Below are 19571 nucleotides of genomic sequence, written 5' to 3'. Positions count from 1 at the left end.
CTCTTGTTTTTGTTCGACGCCTTTATGTATGACAGAACCAATGTTTGTATAAAACCATAACAAAAAGAAACAAATATGAAAAGAACAACATGTCTGCTGAATAAAATAAATTGTCAATAAACATAAAGTGAGTTCACTGTCACGATTCTTATTATTGGACGTAGCCCCACCATATTGCTTTTGGGGGTGCTGGTGGCCTAGGGAGACTGGGATTTATTAATATAATGAATGGAAACCATGTAACATCAAAATCATCCCATTTCGCTTTGCCTTCAATGACTCGCCTTTGTTGGATCCAATGTCCAGATAATGCTATGTCCCAAATTGGGTCATATCATCCCTCCTTTGTGGGCACAGAGCCTGCCCCCTCCAATGACTAGCTAGTTCCAGCCGCACTGCAGCCAGTAGCATTATTACTAGCACTTCCCGTCAGGAAGAGTGCTAGAATCAGATCTAAGTACAGGCTCAATCAACTCTCACATGACCGCATATATATGCGGCTCCAGGAAATAAATGAATACATTCAACTCCTGCAGAGAGCTGGGGAGTCTTAGTGGCTTGCAAGGAGACTGTCCCTGGAGCCCCAAGAGGGCATCAGTGAGGGCAAAGGAAGCCCTGAAGAGACTGGAGGCACAGTGCAGCTTTCTTGAGGCTGCTCAGCCTCCTTGCCTAACAGCTGACGTGTGGGGTAGCACAGCAGCCGCCGCTTTTCCCCGTGCCTTCCAGCCGGCCTCAGAGCTACAATTCTAGTCGTGGATATTTTTGGATACAGATTGTAGACAGGGCATTTAAAGGGTGGTTGAAGGGTGCTCCCCCATGTACATGGGAGGACGCCTGCAGAGGGTTTGGCTGGTCATGTTGCCTAGTTCAGAAAACGCCTCCCCAAAATTTTGTTGTTTCATTGCTAATTTTAAAAGGACTAAACTGCTGTTTAAAATTGTTTTTATTTTTGCCATTTTTGCCTGCTGCCTCATCAGAGCATTTATTCCGCAATATAAACGTTTTAGCGATAATAAAGTAAAATAAAGGATTGTGTTTTCAGCCACTGCCACACAGCACTGGTTGCATTTTCCTGAATCAGGCCCACTTTATGGTTGCAACAGCGACTTAGCAGTGTATTTAAAAGCTCATATTTGGTCAGGTTTCTACCAATCTAATTTATACAATCTACTTTCTCTTAGCAAATTGTCTTTAATGAGCTAGGCGGGCAAGGCAGCTTTCATCAGAGGACAGTTATGCTCTGAACACCTCGGGGCAGAGGGTTATTTATTTATTTATTTATTTAGTCAGCCTGTTTGTTCCCAGAATTTTTTCCAGGATGGATGTGGGTTAGAAAAACTCAAGCATTCAGGCAGTTAGTATTTCACACAGAGCAGATTCTGGAGAAAGCATTCTAGGAACATTAAGAACATTAATTGAGGGCTATAACTGTTACTGCAACTGAATTAAATAAGCAGATGCATGTGGTCTGAAGCTGGAAAAGAGCAGAGCATCTGCACATTATTACAGCCTGTGGTCGGGAGCCTACATACCATTCTTTTGTTTGCCTTATAAGGGGAGCGGTGTGTGGTGTAATGGTGCTAAGCATGAAAGGGCTTTTCCTCTGGGATTTTACATGTGGCCATTGCCTATGCGCCTATTTCTGTATGCGTCTGGAATGTTGGCCAGGCTGCAAGGTAGTCTGAATATTAATTCATCTTACATTTCTGAAGCATTTTCATGGTAAATAGATGACAAAGCCATTGATTGTCCCGACTGCTAGCTGAGCATTACGTTTCCAATTACACACATGATTCTGTTTTATGTTTAGCAGACTAGAGCATAATTCGGTGGAAAAGATAAAATGTCTCTTTCTCCCCTGCTCCTTGTCCTCTTCCCTCAAAGGAAAAACGACAACATTGCAGACCAGCAGTGCCCTCCGGCATGCTTAGTTCTGCAGCTCAAAATTTGACATGCTCAAAGGCAGGCATAGATTTACATGTCTCCTTTCCTCATATGATTGCTAAAAGGGTATTGCTATATCCAGGAGACAGTGAATGTGCTATACTTGTATCTTGTCCATCCTTTAAGGAGTTCTGAGTGGCATTTTAGTTTCACAACAACCCTGTGAGGTAGATAGGGTTGTCATATGTTCTCTTTTTCCAGAACACAGTCTTTTTCTCATGGGTATGTAAAATGAGAGTCGTCATAGTGATCCATAGTTAAAAGTAGAAGTTGGCAAATGTGTCCTCTTTTTTGCTCTTCAAAATATGGCAGCCCCAGAACTTCAGTGAACATCAGTGTCATGTCTTGGGCTATCTATCTATCTATCTATCTAAGCCAATGCACAAGTCACTGTACCTCAAGTCACTGGCTGTCAGTTGTCACTGCTCATCTGTTTCATAATGCAGAAGAGTTGTTAAGCAGGTGTGCTAACAGTGGTGCATGCAGCACATCTGGAATTTGTGTGGAACTCCAGTGCCTGTAAGCAGAGTGACAAGTGTTTTGGCTGCCATGTAATATGGGAAGCAGTCCTCTTAAAAAAGGAGGTGGGGGGGAAGAAACCAGTATGTATGAGCAGTAGTCAACAAAATAGTTTCACTAGTGCAAACATTAGCACTAGCACTGTGGGATTCCTCACCCCTGCACACACACTATACCTGTGGTTCCCATCCAGTGGTCCACCAACCCCAGGGGGTCTGTGGCACATATTCAACAACTGTCCAGTATATCCCATTGGGAGGGGGGGCTGTGTTCTTGCATGGGTCATGTGGCTCACATGGGAGCATGGCCCGGAAAACACACGTCCCAGTTTTGCATTGTGACACGTTGAAGGGTATAGTGGCATCATTCACATAACAAAAACTACCACAGAGATATCAGTGTTTTCAAAAGAAGGGGTTCTATGGCCTGGGTTTTCAAAAAACCGGGTTTGCAGTACTTAGCCCACTGGGAACCACTGCTCTGTTCCATTCCTACATCTGCTCCAGAGGGTTATGGGGAAACCCAGAAGAGATTTAGGGGCCACACAGGGAAAGCAGAGGGGGATATCATTCGATTGCACAGGGAGAATTCCTTGGGCTGACAGAACAATCTGCTTAACACTGCATTGAATACAAGCCTGTATGTCACAAGGCCTTTAAAAGGTAAAGGTAAAGGGACCACTGTCCATTAGGTCCAGTTGTGGCCGACTCTGGCGTTGCAGCGCTCATCTCGCTTTATTGGCCGAGGGAGCCGGCGTACAGCTTCCAGGTCATGTGGCCAGCATGACTAAGCTGCTTCTGGCGAACCAGAGCAGCACACGGAAACACCGTTTACCTTCCCGCCGGAGCGGTACCTATTTATCTACTTGCACTTTGCCCAGGGACCGAGCAATGGGAGCTCACCCCGTCGCGGGGATTCGAACCACCGACCTTCTGATTGGCAAGTCCTGGGCTCTGTGGTTTAACCCACAGCACCACCCGCATCAAGGCCTTACCTTGGCCAGAATATTAATTCTGCTGACCATACATGGATGGTGGAGAGGAGACCAGCACACTCTATTATGTTACAAAGACATGGGCTTTGTTTTTCTGTTCCTTATTTGCTTATTTAAGATGGGAACAAGAAAGTTGTGGAAAGCAGCTCCTGGGCTGTAACCCACATTACAGCTCTAATATGCTTAAAACAGAAATTGGCAAACACATGCTCTTGCATTACATTCAAAACAGTGAAAACATAAGGCTAACATGTCCTGTCTCATCAGCAAACAGGCTCTCTCCTTAACAGTCATGTGTCCTGCTGCCACATCAAACAAGAAGGTGCAAGTGTCTTGTAATATTTGGTGTCAGCACATCCTGCCACAGGGGAAGCGGGGAGAGGCAGCAGGGAGGGGGAATTGCAATATTCATCCAACATCTGGGAAAATTTGTCTTGTGAAACTGTGGGGGAAATGGCAATTTTCTCATTGTCTTGACACCCTGACCCAACAAGGGGGATCTGCATGCATTCCAGCTTCTGCAGGCAGGTTCGCTTTCTGGGTTCAGAGAACTGTACACATATAAGAACATTTCCTCCATATACTTGAACCAGAAGCTCAGCTTCTGGGAGGGAGGGGACTTCAAGCGGTGGAGCGCAGTGAGGTAAGTTAGGGAAATGACTGGGTTTCGCTCCCATTCCCCATACACTCTTTTTGGAGTTAAAAAATTAGCTGCCTCATCCCCACTTTATAGCTGAACTAGCAAGCATATTTTTTAATAATAAACTCAACACATGACTGGTTTGGTCCTGGAGGTCCCCCAGCTGTGATCTCCACCCATATGGCAATTTGTAGGTTTAAATACACTTTCTCATCCAGCCCATAATCTACATGTGGATGCACATCTTCAGCTGCTGTCTCAGGCCACTAGCCCTGCTTATCTTGGTGTATCGTGGGGGACTACCTGCAGCCAAGGATCAGAGTGTTTCTCTATGTGTGTATATAATTAAAAGTATATCTAACAAAGGTGTGAATCAGTTAAATAATTTATTAATCAATTTTAAATGATATATTGAGTTGTTCCTGTCTTTAAAATAGGAAACAAACTTCCAGGGCTACTCATTTCATGCCTGGCATTTTGCAGTGTGTGGCAATGTGTGTCCAACTGAAAATCATAACTGCACTGCCACCTGCTGTTTTAACGGGGTTAAAAATTTAAAGCACTACTATCACATACTTAGCAATTTTAAAATCATCATCATCATCTTTATACCCCACCCATCTGGCTGGGTTTCCCCAGCCATTCTGGGCGGCTCCCAACAGAATAATAATAATAATAATAATAATAATAATAATAATAATAATGAAGTGATAAAATATCAAACATTAAAAACTTCCCTAAACAGGGCTGCCTTCAGATGTCCGAAGGTACATATGATCTGCACCAAAAAGTTGTGGTGTAGAATTCTGCTCAGGATTCCAGCCATCTACGGTACATCTGCTTCCACAATACTCCCTTCCATTTCCTACCCCACAACAGACAACTAGCATTTATTTGACAGCCAACTTCATTGGATTGTTTTCTTCCCTGTTACTTATTTGGAGACGTATTAATACTATTTTTTGTAGTTTTCATTTACATTTCATATATATTTTGTACACACACACCAGCAACAATACCACCACTGGAACACATTATTATTCTTTGGTTTAGACTTGGTCTGACCCTTATGTTTCCCTCCCCTTATGGTCTTGATTTATCGGCTATTTTAAAATGAGGCTGCATTTTAAATTGCATTTTAACCTGTATTTTAAATTGGTCCCCCCCCCATTATGTTTTTACTGTGATTTTATTGGTGTGTGGCCGACGCTGGGGTTGCGGCGCTCATCTCGTTTTACTGGCTGAGGGAGCCGGTGTACAGCTTCCGGGTCATGTGGCCAGCATGACTGAGCTGCTTCTGGCGAACCAGAGCAGCGCACGGAAACGCTGTTTACCTTCCCACTGGAGCGGTACCTATTTATCTACTTGCACTTTGAGGTGCTTTCGAACTGCTAGGTTGGCAGGAGCGGGGACCACGCAACGGGAGCTCACCCCGTTGCTAATCCCCTGGTCTTGCGCTGAACTTGATCCAACAAAGTCCAACAATCTTGATCTGATGAAGAAGAGCTGGGCATTTGGGGGCTGGCGTGGCTGGTTTTAAATCCCCCTGGGAGCAGTCCTGAGGGAAGCCTGATTGTTCCCTCAAGCCCGTCCCTGGACAGCCCAGCCCTCTGCGCCAGCCTGCCATTGGCCAATTTGGCAGGCTGATGCAGAGCAGGATTTCAAGGCGGGAGCATGAGCCGAAGCTCATGCTCCAGCAGGTATCAGATCCTGACCCTAAGCCCTGCATTGTTGGCAGGAGGGGAGGCGCTGTGGGTAAGCGGACTTATCTTACAATGTAGCACATTAGTCTTCAGCTGGTAGGTGTGGATCCACTACCAGGTCGCAGTGTAATCTAAGGGAGGTCACAACAGCAGCACTGCAACTATATAAATATATTGAGAAAGAAAGAAAAGGTAAAGGGACCCCTGACCATTAGGTCCAGTCATGGACGACTCTGGGGTTGTGGCGCTCATCTCGCTTTATTGGCCGAGGGACCCAGCGTACAGCTTCCGGGTCATGTGGCCAGCATGACTAAGCCGCTTCTGATGATCCAGAGCAGTGCACGGAAACACCGTTTACCTTCCAGGAGCAAGGCCCAAGCAACGGGAGCTCACCCCGTTGTGGGGATTCGAACCACCAACCTACTGATCGGCAAGCCCTAGGCTCTGTGGTTTAACCCACAGTGCTACCCCAAACTGGGTCCCCAAATGCATGTTTGAGATCAGACTACTCTGTGATATCATAATCTAAATCCAAGCAAGCTCTGGGACCACTAGGTGTCAGTGTTCCCTAAGGCCCCAACACAACAAGGAAAAAAAAAACATTGTTAGACTAAGAATCCTATATATAAGAAAGCTTGAGTTTTCAGGCAAATTCTCCAGCTCCCCATGCGCTAATGTTATATATTTATAACATGGGTGTACAGAAAAACATGACCCCCATTTTAAGAAGTGAGACCTTCATTTCCTTATTTCTTTGGAAACACCAGAAGAAGCTTCATTACTTTCATTCATGATCACATGGCTGAGAGAATTCATTGCTTTAAGAAGCTGCTGTAAATGACCTCTAGAAAAGCACCACCGCTTTCCATTAGTAAGAAAACATTATGGTTTTGTATACATCAATGGTGTGCCTGCTGATTCACTAAGATAAGCAGCCCTGGTCACTTCATCATTTTCTAAAGGATATGGGAAAACTAGGAAGAGCACCCAAAATTAATTCCTTCCATATGAGTGAAAAGCCAGCATGATCCAGTCTTTCTGTGCTATCAGTTTTTTTATTCAGTCAGTGTGCATACTTTCCCTTTGGTTGCACATATTTTGAACAATTCCTTCAGAGTACAGTATGTTGTATCTTGGTACAGTAATTCATTTATTGCCATTGTAATTGTTGTGCCGAATATGGTCACAGGCACGTAGTGTGTTGTGAGTAATCCTGAGCCACACAATTTCTCTCTCCATACTTAAATAATTTTGTAAACCACTGTCTACTTTTATTTTCTATTTTCTATACTCTTTGTAGTGTCCAATCATTGGTTTTTAAGCTTCTCAGAATTTTGCAATGCAGTTCTCAGCTCAGAAAATGTATCAAAATGCAAATAAAAATTCATATCTTTAGTTAAAATGCATACAACAGTGCACATTTTAGGGTGTGTGCAAAGCTGTATATGACAGAATAAAATGCATACAAAACTTAGAATAGTTTGTGAAAATTCGTTAAGAATAATATTTTTGTGTATGCGTTTTAGATTGATGTGGAGACAGAATGGTACAGATTTATGCCTGAACACATGAGAAAAGGTCACATGCTGGAAACAAGCTGGTCTGTCCATCTCTTACTCCTGCATAGCAAGAATAACATGCCCCCCCCAATCTATTAGACACAGGTTATATTATGCCAGCAGCATTTGGGCAAGTTGCTTCAGATACTCTGTAACATTTGAAAGTGCAAGATTGCTCCTAAAGAAGAAACACCTCTTGCAAAATGTGTTCTGCTGCAGTAAATTTAATGGGCCACAATTTTGAGGACTAGTTTCTCCTCCTTGCATTCTTTTCAGTTTCTTGTGTTCCTCCTGTTTGTTATGTGAAAACAGCTGCCAGCTTTAGGGGGAAGCAGATGGGCAATGAATGGCGTGATTCAAACAAATTGGTCACATTTATGCACAGTTCTGTACAGCATCCGAGTTTAAAACAAGAATCAAAAAAGTATCTTTCAAGAGTTGATTTTGCCTGGTTTTAGCCAGGTTCATTCCTGCTATTGTCAGAGATATTTTTTTTAGGTTGATATTTAATTAATGTATTATCTGCAGTGGAGGCTGGTCCATTAGGGTGAACGAGGGCACTGCCTCGCCAACCTTGGTTTGCCCTCAACCAGTCCTCATCTGGTTCCTGCTAAGTGGGTGAACCCTGACAGTCATCCACCTCCTGCTCCCTGGTGTCAATTTTGCCCTTATAGACCTCAGCAGGGAGGAAGATGGGGACAGAGATAGAATCAGTTGGCTCTGACTGTCTTTTGCTCTGGCTCCACCTATGACTGGCCTCCCTGCCTCCTATCCTAACAGTTCCAAGGGCACTGCCACCCAAAAGCTTTGGATGCCGTGTCCAGAAGGCAAGGTAAACATGAATCAATCAAAAGAAAAGGGAAGTGACTGTTTCTTCATATGGCTCATAAGTGACCTTTGAAACTCAGCTACAGGCCAAGGCACATTCCAATAGTATAATTAGGCTTCAGGAAGCATAAAGCCAGCTGCAAGGAATATCAGTGGTTAGGGGATCCATCCAATTACTGATGAAGCCATGATCTTAGACCGGGGTGTACAGCCTGGGGTGCAGCCTGCGTGCTAATTTCATGTAGCCCACACCCTAATTTCATCTGGGTGGTAAGGAGGGGGGGAGGGGTGGCAAGGAGAGAAAGGGGTGCCTGCCCATATTTGGCTTCAGCCCTGCCCATCATGTTCCCCATCCTTCTCTTAGGCCATGGGAAGCTGGGTGTGATTCAAAAGGCAGGCATCCCAAAACAAACAGAACAATTGACCATTGTGGGAGAAAGGAGAACTTGGCTAGAAGGATTAGGAAGAAGTTTCTGATGGTAAGAGTAGAACAGACTCCTTTGGAAGGTGCTGGACTCTCCTTCATTGCAGGTTGTTACGCAGAGGTTGGGTGGCCATTTGTCAGGGATTTTTGGCTGTAATTCCTGCATTGCAGAGGATTGGACTAGATGACCCTTGGGATCCCTTCCAACTCTGCAGTTCTATGTTTTTTAAATCTGGTGTGGCTGAGCTACTTTGTCCAGCAACACATCCCTTGCTTCTACCTGCCTGTGATTTTCTTCCCTTCCATTGCTTTCTTGCTGTTTGGCACCATGATTTGCATGACCAATGTTTGATACACATTCTGAAAAAAATACGTGGCAGACAGACTGTGGATTTCAATATTTGGGTGAAACTTCCTTATGGCCTAAAACTGAGATGGGGGGGGGGGAGGGGGAGAGGTTTGTGGAGGCGAGCATTCCAGCAATTCCCTCTTGATAGTGTGTGTTGTAAACACAAACTGCTCTCTCACAGTTTTCAGCACAAAAACAACAATGACAATTTAATATATGTTTTGAAAACACCCTCCTGTGTTTTTAACTGGGAATCCTCTGTCCTGGGCAGAAGCAATGCTCCTGCATTCTCTCTGGAGAGGATCTTGGCATTTTTGAGAGCAACATCTTGAAGGAATGTGGCCTCTGGCATCAGAACAGGACCTGACATTCCAGCCTTGCATCCAAGAATGTGGACAGAGTGTTCGCTCCTAGATCCTGGCACACGAGTTCATTCACCTTCTCTGCACTGTGCTAGGAGATGGGAGGGATATTGCTGGATAGGGTGATGGGCTTGAATTGGAGTGACTGGAGGGGTGCTGTAGATTTTTAGGCGGAGATGCCTGTTTTTGTCCAGCTATGAGCGAGCACTGGTGATCTGCCAGATATTCAAATCCTTCCTCCACGTCTGGAACTCTTGAACATTTTTCCTAGTGTGGGTTACACACTGGTTGGGAAATTGCTTCCCAACCATCTAACTTGCTCCTATTTACAATTGCGTAAAATCTCCCTTGTGTGGCAACGGCAATTGCTACGTGGAATGTAATGTTGGGAGGGAAAACTAAGGGCATTTTCAGTTCTTAAGTGATGGAAACTCAGAGTCTAGTTTATTTATCCATGTCTCTACGTACTTCCATTAAGCTCTCTAGGGAACAACTGGCAGGGTGCAGACCTTAGCGTGACTTCAGATGTATCCTGTTTTAGGATTTCATTCAAAAATGTAACCAGGCCATTTGGGGTAGCTGTATTGCGAAAGCGTTGTGAGAGGTTTCTTCAGAGATAGGGAAAGCCAACTTTTGGCTTAAATCCCTTCTTTCCTCCAGTGATCTTCTCATCTCGCTGCCACAGCACGCCTCTCATAAGCAGTCGTTTCTCATCATTACAGAGCCAACTACAAGTGCGAGATAATTACTCTACCCTTCACAACACACCCCTTGGAAATCAGCATATTATCTATTTATTTTTAAAACACTTTACCCATAACTTGAGTTGTGTCGGCATTACAGGATATTCTTGTTGAATTTGGTGCGATTTTGTTTTTACATTCCTTTCTGGACATTTGCATTCTTGTTGCCTGTTCCTTCCTGTGTTCTTTGTACATGCTGCACATTTTCAGATGGTGAAATCAGCACATAAGAATGACTTTTTGCTGGTTCAAATCAATGGTCTGTCCATCTATCTGGTTCAGCACGACATTTCCAGCAACAATTAGTTATCTGCACCTGGGAAATTCAACAACCAGGTCATGCTGGTGGTAGGCACCTCCTGTTGTTTCTTTCTGGAGCTGGTATGGAGAAGTCCTTGGAACATAAAGATTCCAATTAGTTAACATGGCAAAGAGCTCTTGAAAGACTTAGCACTCAGAATTTCTTTTAGGATATATATCAGGGGTGTGAAATATTTTTCAGCCTTCCCAGTGGGCAGTCATGGATGTGGCTTCTACCTTTGTACACATTTTCTCCAGGAGAAAGCACTTGAAGATGGTACACAACAGGTGAGGAATGTGGCCTGGGGAGAAAAGTGTGGCCTAAGGACAATCCAAAGCCCTGGCTAGAGAGGCCTACATCTGGCCCACAGGCCTGAGTTTCCCCACCCCTGATATACCCCATGGGTGGCCGGCATGCGACACGAGTGCCAGAAGTATTAATGTCAGCAGTATTTATGGCATTTCCAGACAGGACCGGGAGAAACCTGGCTTTGGACCCTGCCAAGACATAAATGTGCAGCCTGCGCTAGTCAGTGCCTTGCCAACTGTGCTGTGGCCTGCTCTGCAGCTCAGTAAACTAGAAGCAAAAATGGGTCCACACTCCAAAATGGGGCAGGGGTTGAATATGTACGGTCATGCACACTAGAACAGCATTATCCACTCGTGTTTTTCCATTTGACTTGTGGTATGCACTCTGAGGCCAGCATATAACTGAGAGCATGGTCAGCCTTCAGGTAAAAGTCAGCGGCTCTTGAAATGTTGTTGGCTTTCAACCGCCCATCATCCCTGACCATTGACCATGCTGGCTGGGGCTGATGGGAAGGGGAATCTAGCAACATCTGGAGGGGGCACAGGTTCCCCATCTTTGGGGTACAGAGTTGGCAAGAGGCCTTTGATCCTTTCTGGCGCTTTGAATACTCAACCTAGCCCAAATGACGGCCACCAATTTATTTATTTATTTAAACGATTGCACCCACAGGTGATGAAACACACCAGCTCTGGACCTTAATGTCTGAAGGAGATTGACCATTTCCTTAGCATAAATCATACCCCCCGCCCACTTTATTATTCCTAGGCTTCTGCTATGATTCACTAATTCGGCTGAAAACAATGTGAAGCTGGATGCATGGGAAGGTCAAATAAATATGAATTAGAAATGATTTCAATTCCAAAGAAAGAAAGAAGGAAGGAAACCTCACATTTATTGCAGCCAGGCTGTGCTTGGAGAGCAAATTGCTTGGCTGCTTTCTGCATTTCTCAGGCTCAGCCCCAGCTGCAGATGACACACCCCATACTTCCCACAGGTTCCTCATTCCTCTCACCTGATCTGCTTTGTGAGGCAAAGGTTGACACTTGATTGAGTTTCACAGCTTTTTTTTTTAATGTCATCTGAGTTGCCAACTTTTATTACTGGCTTCAGTCCTGTGCCTTTTAAGAAGAACTGTCTGTGCAGCCATTAGCAGATTATCATGCTTATCTCCACGCTTCCATCTCCCGATTCCTCCATGGTCAAACTGCTCTTGGAAGGTGTAAAGGCAGGGAGGAGAAACCTGTGGCCTTTCAGGTGTCACTGAGCTGCCACTCCCATCAGCCCTAGCCAGCAGGGCCAGTGGCCAGGGATGATGGGAGTTGTAGTTCAACAGCTTCAGGAAGTCCACAGGTTCCCCACTGCTGGTGCAGGGAAAACCTAGGCCATTTTTCTTGTAGCCAGTTGGCAATTCTACACAGTGTCACTGGTATATGGAACACAATGGCGCCCATTTTCAAAGCGCAAAGAGGAACTTGAAGTATGGTGCATTTGGGCACATCCACAATGTGGGCATAAGTTGGTTTAAGATTACAGAAGATATGTATAAACTTGCAACGCATGAACAAGTTGAGTATAAACATAGATTTGCCATGGACAAATTCAACGATATTTGGAAATTATTTGCATATTACACTGTACAGTATTTGATAAAGTTCAGGATAAGTGTAATAACAATAACAATCTTGTAAGAGTGTGTGTGTGTGTGTGTGTGTGTGTGTGTGTGTGTGAGAGAGAGAGAGAGAGAGAGAGAGAGAGAGAGAGATTCATTCTCTTGTCCCCCCCCCTCTGTGGAATGGTCTTGCTGCATGCAGATTTCTAACAGAGAATTGTCAGCATCTTCACCAAAGTACAATTCTCAGGATCTTTTTGCAGACTCCACGGCAGTTAAACTGGTATAAAACGGATACAGGTTTATAGGTGTTTAGATAAGCCCTTAGGTTTCTCCCTGCAAGAGATTAGGGAAGGCTGCAGAGGACTGGAGGTGCGATATTCTGCAAATTGATAAGCACCCTTGGCTGCTTTGTTTAATATCAGAGGTCAGCAAACTTTTTCAGCAGGGGGCCGGTCCACTGTTCCTCAGACTTTGTGGGGGGCCGGACTGTATTTGGGGGGGGGAATGAACGAATTCCTATGCCCCACAAAGAACTCACGAGATACATTTTTTAAAAGTACACATTCTACTCATGTAAAAACACCAGGCAGGCCCCACAAATAACCCAGAGATGCATTTTAAATAAAAGGACACATTCTCATGTAAAAACATGCTGATTCCCGGACTGTCCGTGGGCTGGATTTAGAAGGCGATTGGGCCAGATCCGGCCCCCGGGCCTTAGGTTGCCTACCCATGGTTTAGCTAGTATTGCCTGCTGGACTGGAGAAGACTAATACTCCAAATGCATGCAAAACAAGTGAAAATGTGATCAAAGCCAGTTTCAAATTTCCAAAGTGCAAGGGGTTCTCGCCCTCTCCTAAAGAGGTCAGCTACCTGAAATCTGGTGAGATGGCAGGCTCTATTAAGTCAGTGTTTATATAAACAGCATCTGAAGCAGGCCTTCGTCACTATCAACATGCACAGCACTTTCCAGTGTGGAAGAGGACAGGCTCTTGCTCCAAGGAGCTTACAATCTTTTTTAAAAAGGGGGAGCCACTACTGAAAAGGCTCTCCTTTTATTTGTCACCTTTAAACAAATCTCTGCAGGCTGCAGGGTAACCAGAAGGCAAACATTTGTGTTTTCACAAGACAGTGTACATTTATTCATTTACTGTAATGGATTTATGTCCAGCCTTCCTTCTCCAAGGAACCCAGGGCGGCAAACAACAGATACACAGTATAAAAGCAACAATGAAGCAAAAACATTGCAAAACAAATCCTCACTTGGCCATGAAGCTCACTGGACCTCAGCCAGTCACTGCCTCTCGGCCTAACCTACCTCACAGGGTTGTTGAGCAACTTGGAGAAAAAGGTGGAATATAAGTGCAATAAATAAATTAAATAAATAGAGCCTTCTGGTGTAGCGAAAGAGCATTAACGGGCCTCTTTTATGGGATTCCTGTTTCCATTGGCTTAGAGGTTTGATTTTCAAATGTTTTATTTTTATTTTGGAAGCGTTTCTTCAAGAATGGGAGCAGGGAGCTGAAAGAAAAAGCTCGCCTGCTATTTTTCCAGTTTATTTCATTTTCTCAGAATTTCCTCTCTTGCTTTCTATTCCAACCTCCCCCCCCCCCTTTTCAGATTCAACATTTTTTGACAGCTGGAAAAAATAACATGTTTCCATTGCCATGGCAATGCACTTCTAAACCTTGGATGGGCTCTGAGGAATGCCAAGAGCTCCAGGCCATTCGGCAGCCTTTTGGGGAGAAGTTATTACAGTTTCCATAAAAGAACATACAGCTTTGTAAGCGGTTTTGGTGTCCACACTTCATCCATGCAGGTGGGCGGTTGTGCGCAGGGCCCTGACGGCAGCTTCAAAACCACATTATGGGATCATAAGACAGAGTGCCAAAAAGCATGGCATGACTTCAGGCTGGTTTTTATGCTAAAAGCAAAGACCTCATGTTAAGGCAATTAAAATGTGGGTGGGTATATTCTCCAGTGAGTGTCACTTTCCACACTTGGCATATTACGTTTATTTTTATGTCCCCAACACCTAACAACCCTCCAGAGTTTTATTGTACTTTTCCACCACCCATGGTTTTGAGCACGCCCAAGAGGATTGTAATCGAAGCCATATTGATACAATGGGGGAGCTATTGGAACAAGTAGCATGTCATTTCTATAGCTAGTACATCTCAGCACAGGTGCCGGTTTTAACTCGTGAATTCCTAAATGGCCCAGGGCCTAGGGAGTGAGAGCTCCAAGGTGAACCGACCTACATGAAGATCTGGGTCTTCAACCAAAGCCCTGCTTTACAACTCTCTGCCATCTGATGTAAGGGATGTCATGTGGGACAGAGCCTTCTTGGTGCTTGCACCTAGCATCTGGAATTCCCTTTCACAGAAAGTCCACTTGGCCTCTTCGCTTCTCGATTTTCACTGTACTGTCATTGTTATTTCCAGAGGGTGTTTAAGAGAATGGTCACTTGAGTATGATCTGATGGTGCTAACTCTCCATATGAAGATAGGAATTTCCCTTATATTGGAGCCAGGTCATTGCTTTATCTAGTTTAGTACTGCCCACACTAACTGGTAGCAACCCTGCAGTGTTTCCTCAGTTCTACCTGGAGATGATAACAACAACAACAACAGCAGTAAAGGTACCCCTGACTGTTAGGTCTAGTCATGGACGACTATGGGGTTGCGAGCTCATCTCGCTCTATAGGCTGAGAGAGCCGGCGTTTGTCCACAGACAGTTTCCGGGTCATGTGGCCAGCATGACTAAGCCGCTTCTGGCGAACCAGAGCAGCGCACAGAAATGCCATTTACCTTCCCGTCGGAGCAGTACCTATTTATCTACTTGCACTTGACGTGCTTTCAAACTGCTAGGTGGGCAGGAACTGGGACCGAATAATGGGAGCTCACCCCGTAGTGGGGATTTGAACTGCTGACCTTCTGATCAGCAAGCCCTAGGCTTTGTGGTTTAGACCACAGTGCTACCCGCGTCCCTAATAATAATAATAATAATAATGTTTATACCCCGCCCATCTAGGTGGCTCCCAATAGAATATTAAAAATACGATAAATACATCAAACATTAAAAACTTTCCTAAACAGGGCTGCCTTCAGATGTTTTCTAAAAGTCAGGTAGTTGTTTATTTCCTTGACATCTGATGGGAGGGTGTTCCACAGGGCAGGTGTCATTACTGAGAAGGCCCTCTGCCTGGTTGCTTGTAACCTTGGCCCTCAGCACTGGACCTCAGTGTCCAGGCTGAATGATGAGGGTGGAGATGCTCCTTCAGGTATTTGAACCTGCAACCTTCTGATCACTCTCTCTTGCTGCTGTGTTTTCCTTTTTGAGGATTGTGCTACTGTTTCATGTTATCGTTTAAATAATGTGATAGTCTAGTGTCTTGTTTTGTGTTTACATTGGGATGTGTTAGCTACCTTGGGTGACAGAAAGGAAGGATCTAAAATATTTCCACACATAAAACTGCCTCAGCTTCAGGAAATGAGATCCACACGTAAGGTCCAACTTTGGCTGCCAACACCATCTAAAACAAGATGGCCAGAAAGAGCACTAACTCCCTCTTTATTTTGGCAGTTCCATTCATGGCTTTCCCTCCCCAGCTGCAGCGGAGCATTTAGAAAACCAGTCAAGACTGTTTTCATCTTTGAAAGCTGGGAACCAGTAATCCCATTCACTCCAGTTATTGCTGGTTTAATTCCCCTGCTGTTGTTAACTCTTTATACAATGAACACTTCAATTTCATTTTGTGTAAGTTTTACTACTACGGTGGTGTCTTCTTCATATTCACGCCACCTTGACATCCCCAGAAGAGATCAAAGATGAGACGCAAGTGTAAAAATGAATAAATAGTGATCTGTGTTTGGAAGAAAGTCCCATTGCCTCCTGTGAAATTTACTTTTTTAGAATAAAAAATGCTAATGGGCAGAGGAGTCCTATACAGTGGTACCTCAGAAGTCGAACGGAAACTCCTGCAGCCAATCGGACGTTCGGGTTCCAAAGAACGTTCGCAAACCAGAATGCTCACTTCCAGGTTTGCGGAGTTCGGGAGCCAAAATGTTTGACTTGCAAGGTGTTTGGGATCCAAGGTACGACAGTACTCACACTGCAGTGTTCCTGGAGATATGCCACTGCCACACTGGTGAAACGACCACAAAAATCTGGTGCATGCTCAACCCAAGAAGGGAGGAGACAACACAGAGCTGCCTGGCCCTAACGTTAGGCAGAGTGAGGCAACTGCCTCAGGTGGCAAAAGTTGGGGGAGTGGGAGTGGCAGCAGCAGAGCCCCAACTGCTTCTCCTGAGGCCTTCCCCCCCCTAGAAGTCATTGCATAGAAGACATGGCCTGTGCTGCATCATCTAAGTTCATTTGCTGCCCTCCAAAGGGGCAATGGAAGAGACTGTTCTGTCACCAGTGCTGAAGGAAGGTTCATCCGAGAACCCACTCAGCTCCTGTGCATCAAATGCTGGGAGTGTGTGAGTGTTTGCCATTTTGTCCTTTGCCTTAGGTGGCAAAATATTTTGGGCTGGCCCTGGGAAAACACCCCCCCCCCCAGGTGTAAAATGATAGGAATGTTCACAGCATCCTTGGAAACGCCATCATTGCATGCCAGCCAGTCTGTTCCACACACTTAGGCAGACAACAAGCTCCTGACAACTGAGACACACACCACTGCATCACAATAAACAAGATGACACCACAGTATCCCCACCCTGTCGGCCTTAGAGGCACAGTCCCCTACAGCATGTCCCCAGGCGTCCCATTCCTCACTTAGCAGTGCTACAAATCCTCCTCATGCTTCTCTCAGCCACTGTTTTGTGACCACGGAGCATAAAGGGAGGAAGGAGAGGTCAGAGAACACAGTCCTCTCCCAGCTCCCTGGGCAGGACATCTGCAAACATAGCATACCGCCAACAGAGTTTAGTGTCTTTCTAAAAAAGAACACTACAGGAAAGATCACTGACCTGGCCACAGACAAAATGCCAATACCATACTTCAATTAAAGGCAAATTGTCCTGTTTTGGGGAATCTGGTGCCATCTCTAGACTTCTGAGCATTATGTCTTGAACTAGATGAGCAGAAATCAGTGCAGGATAGGAAAAAATGATGTTGCATTTAAATTATATAACCACCTTTCTATTATAAATCAAATTTTAAATGCATTTCAAAAGGTTGGCTGTGGCTGTTTTTTTAATAAAAAAAATAGAAATGTATTGGCCAGAACACAAAATACTCAAGATTGCTTGAAGGTTAGGAAATCTGGCTGCCTGCATGGGCTATTTTGTTTATTGTAAAATCTTTCATTAATTTGAAAATAGCTTTAAAAAACAGTTTGGGCTTCTAGCTGCAGATTTGTCCTGAATCTGAACTTGCCATATTTTAGAGCAGGTTGGGCATCTAATCTGGTCTGCCTAGTGTGATGAAGTCTTAAAACTGGGTCACCCTGCCCTTGTGGATAGCAAGTCATTAACCCTTTAAAAGGAGTATTCCTGATTCCATGCACAAGGAAGTGCATTCTCATCTTTTTCTAGGAATGAAACACGCGGGAATACTATTAACTTTAAAATACAAGTCATGTTAGCTATGCAATGTTTCCATCTTTGTCAGACATCGAGTCTCCTAAATCTGCCCACAAAGTCATCTGTGTTCCCATTTGATTCCCCACCCATCCTTCTACCTTCTCTGCAACCAATATTTGATTTCTAAAACTGGAAGGGGTGAGGTTTGTAGGCCTAGAAATCACAGGTCCTGTTATGTGTGTACAGTATCTGATGTGAGTGGGATTGTTTTTGTGGTCACCATTCAGTGATAAGAGAAATGGTATGTTCCCAGGATTGAAATGAGACTTAGTCAGATGAAGCTCTGCATGGAAACTTGTGAGGGGCAAAACTTCCAGAATCTTATTCAGTAGCACAGCAGCTTCTAGAGATACCGTATTTTTCGTTCTATAGGGCGCACCGGCCCATAGGACGCACCTCTTTTTTTGGGGGGGGGGAAATGAATAAAAAAAAATTATTCCCCCCCCCCCAGCCGTGGCTGCCGCCCCAAGCCTTGCGCACACCTGCCCGAAGCACGGGGCACCCTCCGGAGGGCTCCCCGTGCTTCGGGTGACAGGCTGCCGCCCCAAGCCTCGCGCGCCCATCGGGACCTCCCGCCGGGCGCGCAAGGCTTGCAGACACTCGCCCGAAGCACGGAGAGCCCTCCGGAGGGCTCCCCGTGCTTCGGGTGACAGGCTGCCGCCCCAAGCCTCGCGCGCCCGTCGGGACCTCCCGCCGGGCGCGCAAGGCTTGCAGACACTCGCCTGAAGCACGGAGAGCCCTCCGGAGGGCTCCCCGTGCTTCGGGCGACAGGCTGCCGCCCCAAGCCTCGCGCGCCCATCGGGACCTCCCGCCGGGCGCGCAAGGCTTGCAGACACTCGCCGGGGCTGCAGGCTGCTGCCCGCAAGCCTTGTGAACCCGCGGGAACTCCCGCTGGGCTTGCAAGGCTTGCGGATAGCTTCCTGAAGCCTGGAGAGCGAGAGGGGTCGGTGCGCACCGATGCCTCTCGCTCTCCAGGCTTCAGCGAAAGCCTGCATTCGCACCATAGGACGCACACACATTTCCCCTTCATTTTTGGAGGGGGAAAAGTGCGTCCTATGGTGCGAAAAATACGGTACATGCCCCCTATGTGGATATCCTATACCCAGTGGTGTAGCATGGAGGGGGCCACAGGGGCAGTTGACCCAGGCACAAAATTGTTTGGGGTGCAAAAATTTAACACCCAGTGCTGTCTCAATACAACTGCGCTCTTCTGTTGCTGGGCTCCGTTGAATACAGCTTCTCCATGTGAACCAGGAAGTGACCTCTCCAGACAGCGGAACGACTCTTGTGATCTCTGTGGCTGTGATCTCTTGGGTGACACAGTCACCGTTAGGCAGTTGAATGCGCATGTATACTCTGTCCATTTCCCTGCCACCCACTCCTCCATGTGGCCCCGAGCACTGACAACCCATGCTACACCACTGCCCATACTGTTTTGGTGGTGGAGTGGAAAAATTTATTAACACCTTACAGACACAATTCAGCAGACATCAGCATGAGCTCTGATCACCAACACACGATGGTGTAAAAGATCATGTACACACTATACCTTTAAAACACATTTGAAGCATATTCTTTCCCTCCAAGAATTCTGGGCACTGTAGGTTACCCCTCACAGAGTTACAATTCCCAGCAAGCCTTAACAAACTACAGCATCCAGAATTCTTTGAGGGGGGAAATGTGCTTTAAAGTTATG

The sequence above is a fragment of the Podarcis raffonei genome, chromosome 5 (genome assembly GCF_027172205.1).
Source record: "Podarcis raffonei isolate rPodRaf1 chromosome 5, rPodRaf1.pri, whole genome shotgun sequence".
NCBI classification, from domain to species: Eukaryota; Metazoa; Chordata; class Lepidosauria; order Squamata; family Lacertidae; genus Podarcis; species Podarcis raffonei.
The sequence above is the reverse complement of the archived record's forward strand: the minus strand, read 5'-3'. Positions refer to the sequence as shown.